Genomic DNA, 9,646 nt, shown 5'->3' with positions numbered 1-9,646 from the left:
ATAAATAATGAAAATTTTTAATAAAAAATCGCGCGATATAAAGTGGCAATACCAGCGATTTGAGGTTATAATAATTTTAGCAGGCGCAAAGTTTGTTTACTCTGTTTTATTAACGAAATATATAAAATAAAAGTGAATAAATGATTTGGTTTGCATAAAATAATAACCGGAAACGTTTTAGTAGTGTTTTTGTTCATAACTTTTAAATGGTTAATAATATTACCTCCCCCCTCCGGATTGTTATTAGGGGGGCCGAAACGCGTCGTTTGGTACCCCTCCCGACTTTTCCGCCCCTTTTTTAGGGGTTGTTACCCCCCCCTAGAGAATTACCAAAACGAGTTTTGGGTTTGTGAGCTGAAGGCTGTTCACACCGGCTGTTAGTGTTTTTGTTGACATTTCTTACATCCTCTGATTACAGTTTTGCTACACAAAAACAAAACCAAAAAGCCTTTCCCTCTTTTTATTTTTATTAGCAACCTCTTACTTTCATTCTTATTTTACTTTGGCCAGCCAATTAACAATAAATCCGAAATGGCATATTAAAGATGATAAAATATGACTTCCACTTCGAGAAATAATGGAAAAAAACTAGTGAAGACACCGATTGGAATGAGTGGAACGTGAGTTTTCAAGTAGTTTTCAGCGAAAACTAGTTTTGGTTTGACAGATATTACAAGATTTAGGTCGAAAACCAGTTTTAGCAACGAAAACATGTTTTCGATTTCGGTCAGAACATGGTATTAGGTTTGTAAGAAGTTAAATTTTGTTTCGTTTTGGTAGATTTGGGAAAATTTTAGAATAGTAACCACGGAGTATGGAATGGTAGTAGTGCACTTTAGCGGAACCAGGTCAAAATGGACGGAAAAAACTAGAGTGGTATCAATCGACGCGTCTTGACGCCAATAATAATAATCAGAGACCGGAAATTAACATTTTTAATTCATTGAAGAGTTATTCGCAAAAACCACTCGCACTTTTCGCTTTGCACTTTTTTTGTTTTATATACAAGACATTTTTATAAAACACCAGTGACCATAATAGGCATCACTGGGACGGTAGCCCCAGGTTTACCACACAGAAAGGGAATTCTAGTTACCTCATCCTTTCCCAAGGCTACATCAGAAAGGAACTCTACGCAAAAATACTGTGGACGCAAGTGAAAATTGTGAATTTTGGCCATTTTTCTAAAGGTTCCCTAGGGAACTTAGGGAATAATTCTTAAATTGATTAAAAATCTTAAATTCCGGTCTCGGATTGTTATTATTCGCGTTAAAACGCGCCGATTGATACCCCTCTTGATTTTTTTTGGTCAATTTTGGCCTGGTTCCGCTGATGTGCACTTTTACCTACGGAATTAAGGCAGAGGGGGTACATAGACAACTGTAAATTTTCAAACCGCGGAACCTTATGGTTTTTAAGTAATTTGTTGTTAAATTTTGTAAGTTTAAAAAACTTGTATGGCACTATTTCACAATATTTAGTGCACTTTCCACTAAATTTACATGATATTTACACTCAATATATGTTTAGTTAGAGTGCGCACTACCAAGCAAATAAAAACTTTTAGTATATTACAGCTTTTTTATGAAAAATTCATTGTTAAATTATTATGAGTGTACAAGCAGAATATTTGCAGCCACTTCACTAATATATTTTTGTATACCCCTTCACTTTACACTTCACTCGATTAGTTATAACTTTCTTCACGACTTTAATATTAACCAATTAGATTAAATAGAGGAGTTCAGCTGTCAAACTCCAAAATATTCCAAAGAATGAGAGACACAAGAAGATAGGATATAACCCAGTCAGCATTAAAAGTGTACAAAGGTGTTCTCTGCAAAAGGTGTTCAGCTCCTTTTCTTCGCAAAACAGAAAGGATAATTCTACTGCCTGAGGGTTATAATCCCTAAGTGCGGCCGAAGGCCGCCTACGCAGAGAGGTGTTCTCTGCAAAATGTGTTCAGCCCCCCTTCTTTGGCAACACAGAAAGGAGAATTCTACTGCCTGAGGGTTATAATCCCTAAGTGTGGCCGCACGCCGCCTACGCAGAAACGAATTATACGCAAAAATACATTTGTTAAAAAGAACTTTTTTTTTTCTATTTTTAATTAACATTTTTATTCTTTATTCAAAATCGCCCGATATATATTTTGGCATAATTTCTTTTATTATGCTTGCGCGCCGAACACTATCTTGTCCGCGGATCTGGCCCAAGAGCTAGGGCTTCAGGAAACCTATATCGGCGGGCAACGAGGGTGTTTCCTATGCATAAGGGGCAAGCATGGGCAGAACAAGCGGGTGGCGACCCATGCGCTTATTATACCCCACTACAGCCATGTCTCACCTAGGACTAATGTGGATCCCTCAGTTGCTACGCCGTATATCCAATTCGGCTTGCGGATCCAAATTTTTTCGCATCAGCACCGATACGCCTTGCCCTTGGGTCGGACGTATATGCGGACCTAATCTTGCCCGGAACTTTACCGACGTCGTTTGGCCCCCTCATTGCGCAAAGCACTATTTTTGGTTGGGTGCTGTCAGGGGCGTGCCGGCGTAAATTTAACTTATTTAAAAAACCAAAATAAGATGTGAATTATTTGAATTTTTTTGTAATGAAATAAAGTGCATTGAATTATAACCATGCTTGTATCCCATGATTTTCACTCTATGATTTACTAGGTGTTTTAGGGGAAAAAGGATGGAACCGGCCGTCGAAGATCTTGGTGATGGTGGCGCCGCTCTCAACAGCACAACATACATGAATTCACACACTTGTTTTGTAATTGTAAGAACATATGAAGCTGGTAGCTCGAGCGTTTCCCAAGCACAGATGTTGCGTCCCGCAAGGGGGGCGGCATGTTTAGGCCTTCAGCCTAAATATTTCAAAAAGCTCCACCCTAATGCCATTTTCTCTAACTCACTCAAATACGTATTTGTGTACGCATGCGTGTGTATATAACTATACATGCGCACGTATGTATACACATACGTATTAACGCGAAGACTTGGGCCGTTAGCAAGTCCTTCTCGCCGGACAACGAACTTTCGTTAACTTTCCCCTTCTATATCGGTGTTTGTCCGGCGGTCCGCAACTAACGCGATTTAATTTATTCCTTCACTTCTCTTTTGAATCATCAAGGAAGAACACCGGAGCTACCAGCCTCATCGATAATTTCCGCATTAAGGTAATATATATATAAACGAAGGTGAATATTTGGAGTTATGTCGAGGGTATGCTAAGTATGAGCGTGAATTCGGAAAAAAGACACATGGGTCAACACATAAGTATAACTTGCGTGATCTGGAGAATACACCCCGATCACTAAAGCGACTAATGGATCTCCCCCGAGTCCTATAACAAGCCGAGTACCACATGCAACAACAATGGACCCAAGAAACAGTATTTGGCTGGATAATAACAGGGCGAACTGATACCTCGAATCCAGGAACGAATATCGTCTCATACTACAGCGAAGTTAGTCTGGACAAGCAACTGAGTGCCTTTTGGGAGCTTGAGGAGATTCCAAAGAACAAGAGCCTTAATGAAGACGACAAGTACTGAAAAAAAATATATATATATATTAAAACTACAACTACGAGAAAAAACATTAAAAATATAAACATATATACTATACACGTGTACGTATGTACATACATACATATGTACATAAAATAGATTTGCATTTGCTCATTTACGTCAACTACTCCATGCTAATTTCAATTTAAATGCCACATAACTACCCCTTTCCCTGACCGTAGACCACGCCCAGACATTTTTTATTTTTTTATTTTATAATTAATTTAGACAAAATTGTCGTGACAAAACAATTTCTTAGTCACCCGTAAATCAAAAGTAATATTCAAAGACATTTTAAAAGTAAAGAATTTTTGTTTCAGTCGAGTTGTATTTTAGGAATTACTTAATTGTTATGGCTAATTTTCATAAAGGAAAAATCTCCCTGAGGCAATACTTCTCCTTTAGAGTGGATACCACAGTTGGACTGTAGAATGGTATACAGTCGCGAGCAAAATATGACTAGCTTTAAAAGGATTAAGTACAATTACTTGTATAAGGCGTTTTAGCCTATTTTGAAAATGTAATGTTTTTTTGTATATTAATCCCCGTTTCATTATTCCAGTAGCATTCAAGTCCAGTGAGCCAGCCCAGCGTTGGATTAGAGATAAAGTTAGTAAACAATTACCATAAAGCCTTTCCCGGAGTAAATAAGGTTCTTTCTTTGCCAGAAGCTCCTGAAGTGTCATATCATCAGCTGTTCTGTGTTGTCAAAGCAAGTTGAGTAATCAACAAGTAATTTTTAAGCAAAAAACAAAACCGACTTTAATTATCATATAAATATATTTCATGATCCAATGATCGGATCTAAACAAGATTAGTATGCGACCACCTCTGAGACACATACCTTTCCAATGCAAAATGATTTATCGAAATCGGTTGACATGGTCCAAAGTTATGCGGTAACATACATAAAAAAAAATATTCTGACGAACTGATAACCTCCTCCTTTTTTGGAAGTCGGCTAAAACGAAAAGTATAACTGCATTTTCATCTGACTGAAAATATCGTAACGAATAAATATTTAGTATTTTGTCTATTTACGTGTATATATGCGCATAATTTAGCAAATTACTAGATGATAAAAAAAAACTATAGTGCTTATCATATACATATATAGACAAGCTTTGGCTATTTATTTTATTATTTTTTAATTTTAAGTAGCTGTTTATAAAAATATAGTTTACTTTTTAACAAAACCTGTACAAATCAAAGTTTTGATCTTCGTGCAACATTAAAAAATAATCAACAAATTTTCGTAAAAATTTCGAGCTTTTTAATTAGATATCTCAGAAACACTTACTGTTAATTTTCGGCAATTTTTTTCGAAGATGTTGCTCATTTGTGTACTTGATCGAATCATTTTGTGAAAATATTAAATTTTGAACAATCGGAGGCGATTGAAATAAATTAAAAAAAAAAAATCATTTTAAATAAATAAAATAAAACGTGAGATCGATGGGGATTTTGACATTTCATTTATAATAGTATTTGCAAATCACGTACCAATTTTCAGCTTTATGCGAATTATTGTAACCTTGAATGTCTAACTTGACCGGTGACTTGGTGTAGTGGTTGGCAGAGTGAACTACCATTCTGCAGGCCTGGGTTCGAGCCCAATTTCGGACCAACATCAAAAACACAAAGACAAATTCTAATAGCGGCCGCCCCTCGGCAGGCAATGGTGAACCGCCGAGTGAATTCTGCCATGAAAATCAGTTTCTCATAAAAAATACAATTGCCCTTCGGAGCCGTCGCAAAATTGTAGTGCTGAGGTTCCGCAGCAGGGTTTTCAGGCGTTGCAGCTTTCAAAGTTGTTCAGGCCTTTTCCTGCTTGAAATTTCTTGACATTCTGCAGTGCATATTTGTAAACATTTTCATTATAAAAACTATTCTTTGAATTTTCTCTTTTTGAAATTCAAAAAGATTATTTTATAAAAAATTTAGTAGCAAATTGTTAACAAATATCCAGAAGTGTTATGCTGAATTTCCATTAGGCATTAAAATGGCAAAAAATATATGGCATTTAAAAAAATTCCATGTGGAAATGAACATAATAACAATTTTTTTAACGTAATGACACAAATATTTTTTAATGCCAAACTTTCTCATATGTCATTTTTGCCATTTAATGCCTAGTGGAATCCAGCATTACGATGAGTTTTCCGACCAGTGAGATGCGATTATAAAATGAGAGGTCGAACAAAATGTGATACTCTTTTACTATTTAATTTCAATTCATTCAGAATTTTTTTTCCGTTTTTCACATTAATGTTAAAATCAGAGACCTAAAATAATTATTATCCTAATATTTGAGATCAAAAACGTCGCCTTGTTTTAAGAGAAATTTTTTCGTCTTTGTATAATAATTATTTACGAGAAATATCTTTTTTTTCGTCTCGCGGGACGTAAATCATTGTCGTCTTGAAATAAACGTCCCGAGAGGCGTAAAAATATAAAAATCCCATATACTTAATTATTATGAGAAGACGAAAATAATTTACATCTTAAAATAGTCGTCCCGCGAGACGAAATGAAATGAAATGAAATTTAGCATCTTTCAGGCTTTTCAGACTTCGGTTATGGAGCAGCTTATATACAATTGCATTCAATCATTACGGAGCTTCAGCTTAGGTCCCTCCCCTTTGAGTGACAACATGAAGGCGCACGCCACAAATCGGAGGAGAAGCTCGGCCAAACACTAACATATTGTGTAAGCGCCAACTTAAGTATTATTATTGCTAGAAATTTCGTTAGTCTCTTCATGATCCAATGATCGGAACTAAATCAAATTAAGTAGTATGGGTTCGCCCTTGATGTACCAAATTTCCGATAAAGGAGTTATCGAAAACGTTGCACGCCGTCAAAAGTTAACCTCCTGTTTTTTTGAAGTCGGTTAAAAACAATCGCGAAACTTAGATTAATTGTCCTTTTTCCGGAAAAGGTGTTCAAACTGACAATAATGCAATAAGTAATTTACTTAAAGAAATTATTTGATTTTTACTCTGATGATTTGGATGGAAGTTTTGTTTTGATGTGTTAAAATGGAGATAGGTATTTGGAATACAACTTTCTTTCAATTTGAAACTTGAAGATAGGCCAAAGACTGTTTGGAAATGACGTGTTACCAAATATATTTAATTTATTTACTATTCTAGTAACTCTTCCTATAACAAGCACAATGTAACATTGACTTCTCCTACAGTGGAAAGAGTTTTGTGTATACAAACTTGCTGCGAAATCGAGGAAAATAGGCATAGAACTGTAATAATTTATTAGAATTAACACATTTACTTTTATTAAAAAAAATGTATTACTTAGGAATTTCGAGCGCATCTTAAGTATAACGAATTTTTCCCGAAACACATCTTTGAATTATTTTTTAGTTTTATACGTAATCGACAATTTTTTCAATAACTTTGATGCAGAATAGGAATATTTCTGCATCAAAAATAATTTGAAAAAAATGTCGCTTACATTTTTTTGGCCGTTATGGCTCGATATGTGCTGTTAATTAAATTTTAAAGAGTAGGGGGTTATCGAGTACACGAATTGCACGGTAAAAACTGCCTTTTCTATGAGAAAAAACCTATTGAATCCGTGCACCCTGCAAGTGCCTTGCAAGACTTCGAGACTTCTTCATCGGGTTCACTGTTGAACCAGCGACTCCGTCTTACAAAGCCACTGAGCTTAGTTCGCCATGTAAATTGTGGTTGTTTCTTCCACTTTTTCACTTCACTATTAGTGCATTTACTAATATGAATTTAATACTAACAAAGTTCACTTAAACGCAATGGTTTTTAATGCGCCACGATGATACCACTTTCGACCATTTTGGATATATGTACGCATTTTCGTTGGAGTCCACAACCTACACTATTACCTGTTTTTTAATAATTTNTAATGCGCCACGATGATACCACTTTCGACCATTTTGGATATATGTACGTATTTTCGTTGGAGTCCACAACCTACACTATTACCTGTTTTTTAATAATTTTTTCTATGCCAGTATTTTTGAGCTGGACAAGCGCGCAAGCATTCATACGAGCATAACCGCAGCAATCAGAAAACGGTGGCTAAAACCTGATCTTGAAGGAGATCAGAAGAGAAGAAATATGAAAGAATTGTCTTAACAGTATCACATAGATGAGGGGGTTGCGTTCGGAATCGGGTTAGGGGGCGGGGCAGGCAGACTGGTAATGCGCGTTGGCTGAAATGAGAACAATCGTGTTCATAAAAAAGCCCAATAACCACGCGCAGAATGCAGATAGATCGTATATTTTAAGAGTTGGATGTTGGTGAGAGAGTGAGGTTCATTTTTTAGATGTATGTATGAATGTGGCTATGCATGTATGTAAAAACTATACATATATTTACTTGAACGTAATAAATAGTTAGGGCTGCAGAGAACGGGCACTAGGCCGAGGTACAAATTGAGCGTACACCGAAACTTTGATGTTAGAAAGCACATCTAGAACCAGTTGCCGTTGACGAGTTGTGCGCGATGATTTCATGATTTGATATTGTAAATTTATGTGGTGTTGTATGTATACTTAATAATCGATATTTTCCAGTGATTTAATGAAAGTAAAAAGCTAATTAAGGAGCTCATATGCTTTGCATGCAAAATAGAAGTGCACAATCTATATATGTACATACATGCACAATATATGAAAGCAGTATTCACTATACATATTTTAAATAGAGTAGAAGCAACGAATATGAAGCAAAATGCTAACATACATAAGTTCGAGATTAAAAAATGAAGTGAACGAAGAAGAAATAATACACAATTAAATAATAAAACGACGAATAAACTTAACAAAAGAAAAAATATCTAAATGGTCGCGGCCACTTGGCAACAGCTTTTCGATAACAAAGCGAAATGAAAACATAACGTAGCAACAATAACAAATGCTGCATTAAATCTGCACTGCATTGCACCTTCAACAGTAGAACTACAATTAAAAAGTACTCATATTTGAAGCAAAACTTATTAATACAAAGTGAACGAATAGTTAGTGGAAAAAATTTGCAATACTTTTCTCTTGCTTACGACGAGTATCAATAGCTTTGTATATACTATATGTATAAATTTGTACATACAAACGTATTTCTGCGAATTTGCATTATACGATTAAAAGTGCTAAATGTGTAATTTGCTTTACACTATTTCGATACTTTCCGACCACAATATCAGTTTTTTGTTCGTTTTGGAATTCCAGCTTCAGACACGCATTGCGCGAAACTCAATTTACAAAACATTCTAAAGAAAACGTGAAAATCGTGCAAAATACCAAAAATAAAAACATCCGCGGTATAATTGGAATGGAAAAGAGAGCATCAAAATCTTGATATGTGCATACATTCATACATATGTACATACTCGGGTATTCTACACTCAACAATTCGACACATCTCTTAAAAGTTGATTTTCTGATTCGCTGCTGACAAAAAAATTAAAAAAGGCGGCTCCAAAAAATTAAGAAATAATATAAGTAAAGTAAAAAACTTTATTCAAATAAAAGTTCTGAAAAAAGCAATAACAAGAATGAAANTGCTTTTCTCTTGCTTACGACGAGTATCAATAGCTTTGTATGTACTATATGTATAAATTTGTACATACAAACGTATTTCTGCGAATTTGCATTATACGATTAAAAGTGCTAAATGTGTAATTTGCTTTACACTATTTCGATACTTTCCGACCACAATATCAGTTTTTTGTTCGTTTTGGAATTCCAGCTTCAGACACGCATTGCGCGAAACTCAATTTACAAAACATTCTAAAGAAAACGTGAAAATCGTGCAAAATACCAAAAATAAAAACATCCGCGATATAATTGGAATGGAAAAGAGAGCATCAAAATCTTGATATGTGCATACATTCATACATATGTACATACTCGGGTATTCTACACTCAACAATTCGACACATCTCTTAAAAGTTGATTTTCTGATTCGCTGCTGACAAAAAAATTAAAAAAGGCGGCTCCAAAAAATTAAGAAATAATATAAGTAAAGTAAAAAACTTTATTCAAATAAAAGTTCTGAAAAAAGCAATAAC

The 9,646-nt window shown here is 35.1% G+C and overlaps 1 long non-coding RNA gene across 2 annotated transcripts in view; it reads left to right on the top strand.

Annotated features, from left to right (window-relative positions):
- The window catches only part of LOC108367232 (uncharacterized), a 10,783-nt gene extending 1,737 nt beyond the window's left edge, over positions 1-9,046 (top strand). For both annotated transcript variants that reach the window (XR_001848220.1, XR_001848219.1), the window contains exons 2-3: positions 8,154-8,654; positions 8,805-9,046. This is a non-coding gene — a long non-coding RNA (uncharacterized LOC108367232). The remainder of the gene's footprint in view (positions 1-8,153; positions 8,655-8,804) is intronic.
- Positions 9,047-9,646: the final 600 nt, after the last annotated feature.

This window comes from Rhagoletis zephyria, unplaced genomic scaffold (assembly GCF_001687245.7).
Source record: "Rhagoletis zephyria isolate East Lansing unplaced genomic scaffold, Rhagoletis_zephyria_1.1 Rzeph_scaffold_02598, whole genome shotgun sequence".
NCBI classification, from domain to species: Eukaryota; Metazoa; Arthropoda; class Insecta; order Diptera; family Tephritidae; genus Rhagoletis; species Rhagoletis zephyria.
This window is presented reverse-complemented; position numbering and strand designations above follow the sequence as displayed.